The sequence below is a fragment of the Peromyscus maniculatus genome, chromosome 6 (assembly GCF_049852395.1).
Source record: "Peromyscus maniculatus bairdii isolate BWxNUB_F1_BW_parent chromosome 6, HU_Pman_BW_mat_3.1, whole genome shotgun sequence".
NCBI classification, from domain to species: domain Eukaryota; kingdom Metazoa; phylum Chordata; class Mammalia; order Rodentia; family Cricetidae; genus Peromyscus; species Peromyscus maniculatus.
The window spans coordinates 25,205,672-25,218,181 of record NC_134857.1 but is presented as its reverse complement, the minus strand read 5'-3'; positions in this window follow the sequence as shown (position 1 = coordinate 25,218,181).

Genomic DNA, 12,510 nt, shown 5'->3' with positions numbered 1-12,510 from the left:
CATAGACCTCTCTTCCCATGGGCAGTCTAATGAATAGGATCTGTTTTTCTCCACCTCTCATCAGCCAAAATGGCGTGTCATGTGTGGGGGAATAAATGTCTACAGGACTACACCGGCCCAGGCCTTTTAACAGAGAATTTACATGGAGCCAAATCTCATTAGAGTCAGAATTTGAAAATCCCACCAGACGCAAAGCAATTTGTAAGAAACAAAACTCCATTTCAAATCCATTTGTCTCTGATTTCCGAGACTATGTTTTAAAAATACTTCTGTCTGTTGGTAAATCAGTCTCTGAAGAAACATCACTATCAGTAAAGCTTTAGTGAGTCTAAATTTGTCAGATAAATATGTGTATTCATCTGCTTCTCTGTCTAGAAAAATAAGTAATTTTACACTTTGAATCCATGGGAACAAGTACATTAGTGGGTATTTAAATAAGTGCCACACATATATTAGGTTTTCTGGAAACAAAGAAAAGAAGCCCTTCTAGGATTAGAATTAAAATCAAAGTAAATTAATATTTTATAGTATACTATTGACAATAAGATACTCCTGGTTTTCCCAAATAACATTCAGATATTAGCTAAGAACATCTTTCTCTATCAGTGTCCTCCTGCAATTTTAGTATTTGAAGAGGTGGAAAAAGATATTATTTCTTAAGAGTGAAGTTAAGCCAAGTGGTAGTGGTGCTTGCCTTTAATCCCAGCACAGGCAGATCTCTGTGAGTTCCAGGCCAGCCTGGTCTACAGAGCTAGTTCTAGGGCAGCCAGGGCTACACAGAGAAAGCCTGTCTTGAAAAGCCAAGGGGAAAAAAAAGAGTGGCGTTAAATAGGAATTAACAATGTTATTATTGTTGTCACTTTGTTTTGTGGTGCTGGGAATAAAACCCACAGCCTTGGGCACGTTAAGCAAATATTCTGTCTACCACTAAGCTACATCCCCAACTCAAAGTTTTTCTTTTCATAATTTATTTTTATAGTTAGCATGCAAAGCAATGGGTTTCATCATGATATTATATGTGTATGTGTGTGTGTGTGTGTGTGTGTGTGTGTGTGTGTGTGTGTGTGTGTGTGTATAGTACCATTATATTTTGCTCATCTTTGCCCCATTATCCTCCCTTCTCCACCACGGTTGGTCCCCATTCTTCTCCCCATAGTGCTCACCCTTCTACTTCCAAGTCATGTCATAGAAACCTGGATTCTGAATGTGAGAGAAAACACACCGTTTTTGTCTTTCTGGTCTGAACAATTTGGTGGAACACAGGGATTTCCAGTTGCCCCCATTTTCCTGCGAGTGACACAAGTCACTTTTCTTTACGACCGGGTAAAACTCCACTGTGAATGTACGGCGTGTGTGTGTGTGTGTGTGTGTGTGTGTGTGTGTGTGTGTGTGTGTTTCTTTATCTGTCGGCTGATGGGCATCTGGGCAGGTTGCATGTCTGCTATTGTGGACAGCACAGCAATAAACACCATGCCCACGCATCTCTGTTGCAGGACTTAGGTTCCTGCAGGGATACACCCAGGAGTGGTATAAAAGGGTGGCACACACGGTTGCTGAGTTTAATTTTCTTTTAAGAAACTTTGTATCTCCGTATTTATTTCCATAATGACTGCTCCATTATACATTCCCACAAGTAGGTATGAGGGCTGGATCCTCCATGTCCCACGCCCCCTCCCCTTCTCCTAGCCATACATCCTCACCAGTGATTGTTTTCTTGGTGCTAGTTGTTCTGACAGGGATGAGATGGAACCTCAATGTAGTTCTGATTTTCTCTGAGGGCTGAAGATTCTCTTAACAGTTTAAACTTTCAGCCTTGCTGGGGAACAGTGCTTGCGCTCCAGAACTTACTGATTATACTTTATGTAAAATATAACCCTCCGGTCTACTCTCCAGGACTAATGAGGACATGTCGACTCCAAAGGTTGACAAGCACGTGCTTGACGACCTGCAGTCAACTCTAATTCCTTAAGCTCCTGTAATTAGCCCCAGCATACTGTTTTCTGTCCCCCTTCCTCACTTCACCTTTGCCCAGCATGTGACATCTGAGAGCTACAGATCCATTTGCTGGGAAGGAAGAGAGCTAGAGTAAACATAATTGTAAAGGGACAAACCCTTGCTGGTCTCAGCCTAGAGAGGAGCACATTGTGGGCAGGTTTCATACCCACCACGCTGGGAGCACAATGCCAAGACTTTCCCACTACAGCAGCCACTGTACCTTAGACTGTGGAGCATCCAAATCCACTCAAGGGAGGTGGTCAAGAAGCCAGTGACCATCTGCCGGGTGGCTGTCAAGTGACCTCCAGCACTGGGCCATACAATTCAACAGTAAAGCATTAAGATCTACAGTTCTGTAACACGACAGTTGTAAAGCTTACAGAATCATTGCCATTCTCTGGGCTAAGTCTCAGGTGACATGTTGTCAGTAGAGATTAAAGTCACTGTAAATGTTCAGTTTCCACATCTATAAGTAAGCAGGCTTGACAGTTGATGGCTGGTATTCTGAGCACTGACAATCAGATTCTGAATCTGGGAGGGTGGGCCACTCTGAGTACCCTGCTATCCCATATTGTAGGAACTTCACTAAGTGTATGACATTTTTTCAGTGACTCTTGGGACTCAGGCAGTCAGTTCTCTTTTACTGATTCCACTTTAATCTTCTTGATTGCTTTTGTCAGTGGGAAAAAAAGTCACATAGCTGAAATAATAAATAACCTTTCAAATAATTTGCGTTTATTAATCTTGTGACAGAACTTCTTGCTGTGTTTTGTTGGAACTAAATTTAAAGCAGCTGTAACTTGCAGCTCTAACAAGTTTTCACAATTAAAACTTCAGGATGTGCACAGGGCTCTTTCATTGCTGAACTTAGTGTTTACATCATATCCTGCTTTACCGGCAGAAACCGATGGGGAAAATATGCTATTGACTCGGGATGGCGGGAAAAACTCACATCCTGGGCCCCACCCGCTCCAGCCTATTTGACAATGGAGTTGTAGTTTATAGGGTTGCCGACACCACAGTCTCTGAGACTGGACTAATTAATGCCTAGCCTTTGAGATACTCAACCCCTCATGTAGGTTCCGTCTCTCTGTGCCTAGCTTCTGAGAGAGCGACAGGCATTGAAGCCAAAGCCGTTGAGACCAACACTACATGAAGCTGCCACTTCTGGCTCAAGAATATTTCAGGCAATGGTGAGTGAGCTTGAAGGAACACTCATACCTCAGGTCTAGTGATCCCACTAACCACTCCCAGACTGTCAATTTATTTTTCAGCAGATAATGCCTAAATCTAAACTCCTTTGGCCACCAGTGCGATTAACCCCAGTGCTGTCCAGCCAAGCCCCTGGTTCTCTGCAAGTAATCCACACCTTCAGAAGCCTTGCTGCATATTCCATTGATCCACTGTCAGCCTGAATAGCCCTTCATCTGCCTGCTCCACCTGGAATCTGGCTTGTTCTTTGGGCGATTCTCCTGTGGCCCTCCTCTGGGGCTTTTCTCACACCAGCATTGGAGACAATGCATGATATTGCAATCTGTGACTTGCTTAGTTTAATCCATGGTGGTATCTTACATGTGTTTTTCTTGTTCTTTTGCTTCGATTTTTGTTGTTGTTATTGTTTGTTTTGGGGTTTGTTTTGAGACAGGGTCTCAGTCTGGCCTAGAATTCACTGGGTAGCTCAGGCTGGCCTCAAATTCATAGCAATTGTTCTTTTGGGGTCTCCCAAGGACTTGGATTTACAGTTGCTCATCATCTTGCCTGGTTAAATGTGGTTTTTTGTTTTGTTTTTTACGATTGGCATTCTTAGCTGGCAGTGTAGCTTAGCTGGTAGAGTGTTTCACCAGTGAGCACTAAACCCTGCACTCAATCCTGAGCACCCCATAAACTGGATTAATATTGCACCTCTAATCCCAGTACTGGGAGGTAGAAGCAGGAATATCAGAAGTTCAGGGTCATCCTCAGCTACATATAGAATTCAAGACTAGCATGGCTACCTGGCACCTGTCTCAAAAAAGGATTAGGGTCATCCTCCGCTACATACAGAATTCAAGACTAGCCCGGATACCTGGCACCTTGTCTTTTTTTTTTTTTTTCTTTTGGTTTTTCGAGACAGGGTTTCTCTGTGTAGCTTTGCGCCTTTCCTGGAACTCACTTGGTAGCCCAGGCTGGCCTCGAACTCACAGAGATCCGCCTGGCTCTGCCTCCCGAGTGCTGGGATTAAAGGCGTGTGCCACCACCGCCCGGCCTGGCACCTTGTCTTAAAAAACGATTGGATCTTCTTCCCTCCCTTTCCATTTCCAGGCTCCCTCTGCTATGCTTTGGGGGCCCTCTCCCCTGAGTCCGATGTCAAGCCATTCGTGAACATTTCTCTACGACCTTTCCCACCTGCAAGCTCTCATCTCTGAGATGCTTTGCTGTTTGGGAGATTTTTTTTTTTTTTTTAGACCTCTGCAATCTGTCTCTCCCACCACACAACCCGGCACATTTGGACCTGTGGGGATCCTTGTGCAGTGAGGCACTCACTGTGGCTGCCCTGTATGCAGAAGCCACACAGAGCTGCTGGACACTTGAATGGGGCCTCCGTGGCAGGAACTGATTTCTATGTTAATAGTTTGACAATTGCATGCATATAACAGTGTGTTATAATTGTATTGCCCACATTCCCCTCTGGCATCCCCTTTCCTTTTCCCCTGCCCCTCTTTTTCCTACGTAGTCTCCCAGTGACTATTCTGTTAGAGAGCACACCTCCACCCCAGGAACCATTGATATCCTTTAGTTCTTCAGCGGAGACGGGACCTCAGGTGGTCCAGGCTTGTGCAGGTATCCACAGCAGTTGTGTGCCCGTAGTTCCCACAGCACGGTCAGATCTGCATGGTAGCAGTTCCTGCACGCGTCCCCATCTTCCAGCTCTTCCTTTCTTCTCACCCCTCTTCTGCAGTGTTCCATGGTGTGTGTGTGTGTGTGTGTGTGTGTGTGTGTGTGTGTGTGAAGGTGCTCACTTACTTTCAATATTTTGGCCATGTAAGTATAAGGAGAAATTCACAGAGTCTGTTTAACAGGTAAAGGAATTTATTTTTTTTCCCAAGAGAATATTATTTATTATTTATTTGTGAGTACATGTCTGTACATGTGTGTGCAGGTGTGCAGTTACACTTGGAGGCTAGAGATGGACACTGGGTGCGTTCCTTCATTATTTTTTTGAGAAAGCGTTTTCTCACTGAACCTGGGGCTCATAGATACAGCTAGGTAAAGGAATTTATTAGGGGAAAAAGTCACTATACATAACAGAATAGTCGCAGGTTCTGGAATGCTCTTCCAGCCACCTGACTTAGTCCCATCCCCAAAACTACCAGCGAGGGAAGAGACCTGCCTGTGTGCACCTCAGGTCTTAAAGGTCCATGAGGCCACGCCCCAGGGGCATGTACTTCAAGGTCATAGACAGAACAACGACCCACTACATGCAGGAGTCTGCACAGAGCTGTCATCCTCTACTAAAAAGAGCCTCTCTGCCCCAGGCCGAGGGCAGCAGGAGTCTAGGGGGTATGAACAGAAACATTAGAACACGGTTTAACGACATGTTCATTTAGGAATGCAATGAAAGCGTGATTCTCTCTTGGCCCATGCTCTCTCTCCCCTGCCAGGTTTACAGGATCAGGTATGTATTCCCTCCCGAGAAGCAGGTCTCAAATCCAATCACAAAGCAGTTGGTAATCCTCAGAGCACTCAAGTCCCTATTGCGCCAGTGGGCCTAGCTGGCCCAGCAGAGTAAGTAGTACACATGGTTGAGACCAGTCTGAGTTCTCTCCCTGGCAGGCAGCCTGCACAGCGCCTTCCGGCAGAAGAGAGCTAGCCTGCGGGAGGGAGTTTCCAGCTGTGCTCCATCTGAATTTCTCTGTGCCTTTGCTCAGAGCATGTGGTGTCTCCAGCAGCACAGCCTTCCCACCCAGTACTGGAGGGCACCCAAGAGCAGTGACACATGCTGGCATTTTAAAAAAAGATTTTTATTTTTACTTACTTATTTATTTATTTATTTATTTATTTATTTATTTATTTATTTATTTATTTATTTGTGTGTGTGTGTGTGTGTGTATGCGTGTGTGCACACTTGCGCGCACGCTCGCGCACATGTCACACATACTTACGGAGGCCAGAAGAGGGTATTAGGGTCCCTGAAATTGGAGTCAATGGCAGTTGAGAGCCACGCATGTGAGTGTCAGGAACTGAACTCGGGTCTTCTGGAAGAATCAGCAAACGCTCATAAACTGCTGAGCCATTTCTTTTGGCCCCAGTAGCCTGTATTCTTTCAGGGGCCTCTCAGACCTCTCTGGCCAACTGCTCAAAGGGAGGTATCCCACACCTGGTACTTGGGCTCTTGTTTCAAAGCCCATAACTTCTGGGAGCAACAGCACCTCACCATGAAAGGTAACCCTGAGGAAATGAATCTTATGTGTTTAGTCTGAATCAATATGAATTTAGGTAATTACACCAGCTCACCAGCTGTCATCATGGCCCCAGCTTTGGCTCTTCGTCAAGCCAGGCTTCTTGCGGTCAGCAGTCCTAACTGCCCGTCTGAGTTGAGGGCTCTCTGTTGTACACCATCCTACCTATCAGCATGGCTTCTACTCTTGCCTTGGCAGCCCCTGTCGTTTGTCATATCTTCACGGTGGACTTACTTGGTTGTGTCCTCTTTGCTTACCATTGCATCTGCAGCATTTAGCAAAGCTCCTGGCATACGAGAAACAATGTTTTCATGTATGCGTACACACACGAATGAATGACACGGTGAGAGGAAGAAGAAGGGATACAGATTAAACTTGATGAAAAGAATCTTTGGTGGTCCGAGGGGAAAAAATGACTGTACCCTTGGAGTTAGGGACACCCCAAGCAGCTGACCTAGACATTCTACCTCCCAAGCAGGGACCAGAAGTGGTGGCCGAGGGTGCAAAGATTGCGGACGCTAGCACTTGGGCTGAAGGCGAGATCCCTGCCCTCATTGAAGGTGCTATCTGGCATCCCCTGCTTTTGTAATTGCTGAGACAAAGGCAACCCAAGGAGAGGAGAGTTTACTCTGATGCACAGTTTGAGCGCACAGTCCATCGCAGCGGGAAAGGCGTGGTGGCAGGAGTGAGGCAGTTGGTCACATTGCTTCCTCGGTGAGGAAGCAGGGATGGATGAACGCTGGAGCTCAGCTCACTTTCTCCTTTTTATTCAGTCTGGGAAGCCAGCCCGTGGAATCGTGCAGCCCACATTTAGGTTGGGTCCTTCCCACCTCAAGTAAGCCAACCTAGAAAGTCCTTGACAGACAAGAAAGCCCGAGTTTTATTTCCTGTGTGACTGGAGACCCTGCCAAGCTGACAATCAGTGTTAACCATCACACGTCTCATTATTGTTCTGGCGGGTTACTGGTGGCCAGAGTGCAGCTGTCAAAACAACATCCTCCGGCAACAGCCCGATGAGCCTGATCATTTACCCCCCCACTCGGGCTGCTACTTATCCCCTGTAACTTTAAAAACACTGGGGTAATGTATTTGAAAGTAAAACACGTTATTTCAACACCTGATCCATTCACTTTAACATATGGCTTACATCTTAAATGTGTTTTTAAAGGATTATGTATTCTCAATTTGATAGGATTATAATTTACCCTATTTAAGGGTTACACAATTGAATGTAGGCATGTAATTTCTGTGGAAACAGATGCAGTATGATCTATAATATCCTAAAATATTCCTGCTGTTGCTCCCACTGATGGTCCCCCGGGGGAAAATAGGAAATATTTAAACCCAAGAAGGTTGTTCCACCTTTAACAACTCAATTTTTCCAGCAATAGGTTTGAGAATTCCTTTCTAATGTCAATAATTTTTGAGGATTCTGCACTTTATGCTAATTATACTTTTAGTATTCAGTTTAGTGAAAAACATAATGGTAAAAGCTATAAACCCAGAAATGCTCTGAAATAGTCTATTAATCACCATAGTACTTACATGTACATAAAAGACCAGTACAAATATATGCACCCTATTATTTATTCATAATATCAACAGCGTTTGTAGTAGGAATACACTCATATAGCTGCCCCAAATCCTCCACCATGTCCCACTGTTTGTTTCTGTTGTAAGTATACTTGGTAATTTGACTTCTCGGACATGCATCCAATATTTAGAGTAGGAAACGGAATGACAAAACAGGGATAGTCTTAGCCAAACCATAAATAATCACAATAATACACACACTTCACAAGAGACTCTCGGGGGTGGGCGGGGTGTGCTAGAGATGTCCCGAGAGCTCCTGTGGACTGTCCCCACAGTGCAGTAAAGCTGCACTTTGACTATAACAGAACTAGCTGGATGATTAGGTCTAGTCTGTAATAAAACAGTGCCCTATTCTTGGGAGGCCTGAGTATGTTCTCTCCTCCTACCCCTTGACGACTGCCATTAGATTCTAAACCTCCAGGAAGCCTCTTTGTTTTGGACCCACTTTTATTAAGTATAATAAATACAAAAAAACTGGTCGGTGTCTATTTTACTACAGACTATCATGCCAGTTTCTAGTTGCTGCTCCCTGTGTTTCCTTTATTCAAATCGTGTTTTAACTGCAGGACATTCACTTATGACACACTTCCCTGATGTCTTTATCAGCTTGGCTTTTGCATAAAAAAAAGTCCTCCAACTTTGGAGCCATCTCCACCTTCCTTAGTTCCAACGAGTACAAGCAAAGTATTTATGAGGCCACAACCCCGAGAACTTCTTAAGAGCTCCTCTTAGCTCATGACGCGTTTTCCCTTGCATGGTCCGTATCAGACCCTGCTATTGTGTTGCTTCGTGTGCAGTTCATTTACTCACATCTGTAAGCCTTCCATCGAGCTGCTTGGCTTTTTTAAAGGCCTCTTAAATGAGTCACAGGAAACATCTGCTGAACTAAGACCAGGTTGTTTAGGTTGTGCTGACTCTGAACTTGTGAATCATAAGCTCACCTCCTTATTAATCTCATAAACCCATGACCCTCTGATCACGATGTCAAGCCCTTTTCCTGCTCCGGCCATCTCTAAACAAGTCCACTTTTGCCTGTATCCCCAAAGGAAGGCTCCTTTGTTCTGAAGGCTTGTTCTTGGCCGGTGGGCATCTTCACCTAGTCATCTTCCAAGATGCATAGTGGCAATATGATAGTATCCACCTGCCCAGATGGACAAGTTCATTCCCACTCGACTTCCTATGTAATTAGGTTATAAAGCAGGCCTTGGGGAGAGCTCTGAGCTACCCTTTATTGCTCATATTGATCCATAATCAGATTCTCCTGCTAATTTAACAATTAATACTAATTTGTCACACATTGCAACACAGACTATTTCCAAAACTGTCTCGGCGTAATAGACACTCAGGAAATTTTATTGAAAGAGTGAATGAATTAGCGAATGGTCTTGGATGGGAAATCCAAAGGCTCAAATCTCTTTCTTGCCGCCACAGAATTGGAAAGCATGATGGTGAGTATCAATTGTCAGCTTTATGGGATCTCCGGTCACCTAGGAGACAAATCTCTGGGCAAGCCAGAGAAGAAATTTCTTGATTGGATTAACTGGCCTAATTAGGTTAATTAACCTAAATGTGGGAGATACCATCCTGTGGGCCTGGGTTCTGGATGGAATATAAGGGAGGAAGCGAGCTGAGTATGAACTTTCATTACTCTCCACTTCCTGGCTGCCGATGCAGTGTGGCCAGCTGCCCCACAGTCCACTTCCTGGCTGCAGATGCAGTGTGGCCAGCTGCCCCACAGTCTACTTCGTGGCTGCAGATGCAGTGTGGCCAGCTGCCCCACTCTCCACTTCCTGGCTGCAGATACAGTGTGGCCAGCTGCCCCACTCTCCACTTCCTGGCTGCAGATGCAGTGTGGCCAGCTGCCCCACAGTCTACTTCGTGGCTGCAGATGCAGTGTGGCCAGCTGCCCCACTCTCCACTTCCTGGCTGCAGATGCAGTGTGGCCAGCTGCCCCACTCTCCACTTCCTGGCTGCAGATGCAGTGTGGCCAGCTGCCCCACAGTCTACTTCGTGGCTGCAGATGCAGTGTGGCCAGCTGCCCCACAGTCCACTTCGTGGCTGCAGATGCAGTGTGGCCAGCTGCCCCACTCTCCACTTCCTGGCTGCAGATGCAGTGTGGCCAGCTGCCCCACTCTCCACTTCCTGGCTGCAGATGCAGTGTGGCCAGCTGCCCCACAGTCCACTTCGTGGCTGCAGATGCAGTGCAGCCAGCTGCCCCACTCTCCACTTCCTGGCTGCAGATGCAGTGCAGCCAGTTGCCCCACAGTCCACTTCCTGGCTGCAGATGCAGTGTGGCCAGCTGCCCCACTCTCCACTTCCTGGCTGCAGATGCAGTGTGGCCAGCTGCCCCACTCTCCACTTTGTGGCTGCAGATGCAGTGTGGCCAGCTGCCCCACTCTCCACTTTGTGGCTGCAGATGCAGTGTGGCCAGCTGCCCCACTCTCTACTTCCTGGCTGCAGATGCAGTGCAGCCAGCTGCCCCACAGTCCTGACACCACCACTTGGTGATGGATGATGCCTCCAACTGTGAGCCAAAAGAACATTCCTTAAGTTTCCTTTGTTAGCTAGTTCCTCACAGCAAGCCCAAAGGTAAGCAATGTGGAAGGTCCCTTCCACATGGTTTTGTCACCACCTCTTCTAACATCCCATTGTGAAGCCAGCAGGTACCAAGAAAGGTGTGGTTTTGCATACCCAGGATATCAGTTACTTTACCAAGCACAACTTAAAGAAGAAAGAGTTATTTTGACTTACAGCTCCGGAGGGATAGAGAGTCCATCATGGCAGGGAGTCACGGCAGCTAGTGGCAGGAGCAGGCTGTGCTTCCCAACAGTTCCATAACCTGCCCTAAAAGCACCACCAACTGAGGGCTGAGTCTTCAAATACATGAGCCTATGGGCACACTCCTCCTCCCAACCTCCTCACCCTGTATTGTGAAAGATGTGTTACTAACCTCTTTGTCTGAAACAGACTTAGGCTACAAGTGAAAATCAAAGCCAGTCCCAGATGCCATTCATGTTGTGATCTTTGCTTCCGAGGCAGACCACCACTTTGTGATTTTTCTCTTCTCTACACTTCTTCTCTCTCTCTCTCTCTCTCTCTCTCTCTCTCTCTCTCTCTCTCTCACACACACACACACACACACACAAGAATGGATAGATATTCCTTAACTTTTAATGGAATTGTGTCCCAACAAAACATTCTAAGGCAATAATATTATCAGTTAAGATTAATTGAGGCATCATGCTTACTAACAACATTTAGCAATACAGCATGGAGTACTCAGTTTTCCTTCATGGTCACATGGCAGACTTGGGACCCACTGGTCTACTGTCTCTGCCCAGCATCATGGGACAGTATTGTTCTACATACTACTAGCTCAAAAAAGATCAGATATGAAATATGGCTTTTCCACATACATATCATTTTTGCCTCATCATGAAGTTAGGAAATTAGAAGTTCAACTGTAGTAAGTTATATGTTCTCTCTCTCTCTCTCTCTCTCTCTCTCTCTCTCTCTCTCTCTCTCTCTCTCTCTCTCTCTCTCTTTCTGTTCCTCATTCTCTGTATTCATCTATAACAAAAAATGTAAGGGACCTATAAAATAATTCTATCAAACTCTATGAATGCCAATCTAAAAATTTATTCTATAGTTTTATATTTTAAATTATTTATTTTAAGTGTATATTTGTGTGTATAATGTGTATGTGTGTGTATTATAGTGCATACACAGTGGTCAGAGGACAACTTGTAAAGTCACTTTTTGCCTTCTGTCTTTACCTGAGTTCCAAGGACTGAACTCAGGTCACCCTTGCCTGCTGAACCACCTTGCTGTCCGCTAAAGAGTTATAAACGCACACACATAAATTCTGATCGAAGAGACTGAGGAAGGGTAACAAGGAGAGACTAGAGTACCTGGGGGTGGGAGAGAGATGAGAGGAAAGAATTAATATACCATACTTTGATTGAGAGGGCCACAACGATATCTAATACTGTGTGTATACTAATTAAAAATGTAAAAGTTACAAGTCATGAAAGAATTCCCACTGTACTCCAGTGGGTATTGGCATTGAGGAGGTGAAAACACCCATACTTTATAATGTAGGGAAACCCCTGGCTACATGAAGATGTAAAACAACAACAACAACAAAAACCTCTTTCTCTACGCTTGAGCTGCTGGCCTTTCTGCATAGTTGGACAACATTTTTGTTTTGTTCACTGGTTCTTTCATTTGTTGGTTTGGACCAGGCTCTCACCTAGCCCAGGCTCTCTTTGAATTTGATAAGGATGGAGCCAAGGAGGACTCTGAGCTTCTGATGCTTGTGCCTCTGTCTCCTGCGTGCTGGGATTACAGGTGTGTGTCACACCTGGATTTTGCAATGGTGGGTATTGAACCCATGGCCTTGTGCATGCTAAGCAAGCACTCTACCAACTGGGTTACATCCTTTATCCTGGACTTGTTTTTCCCTTTGAGTTATTAACTTAAT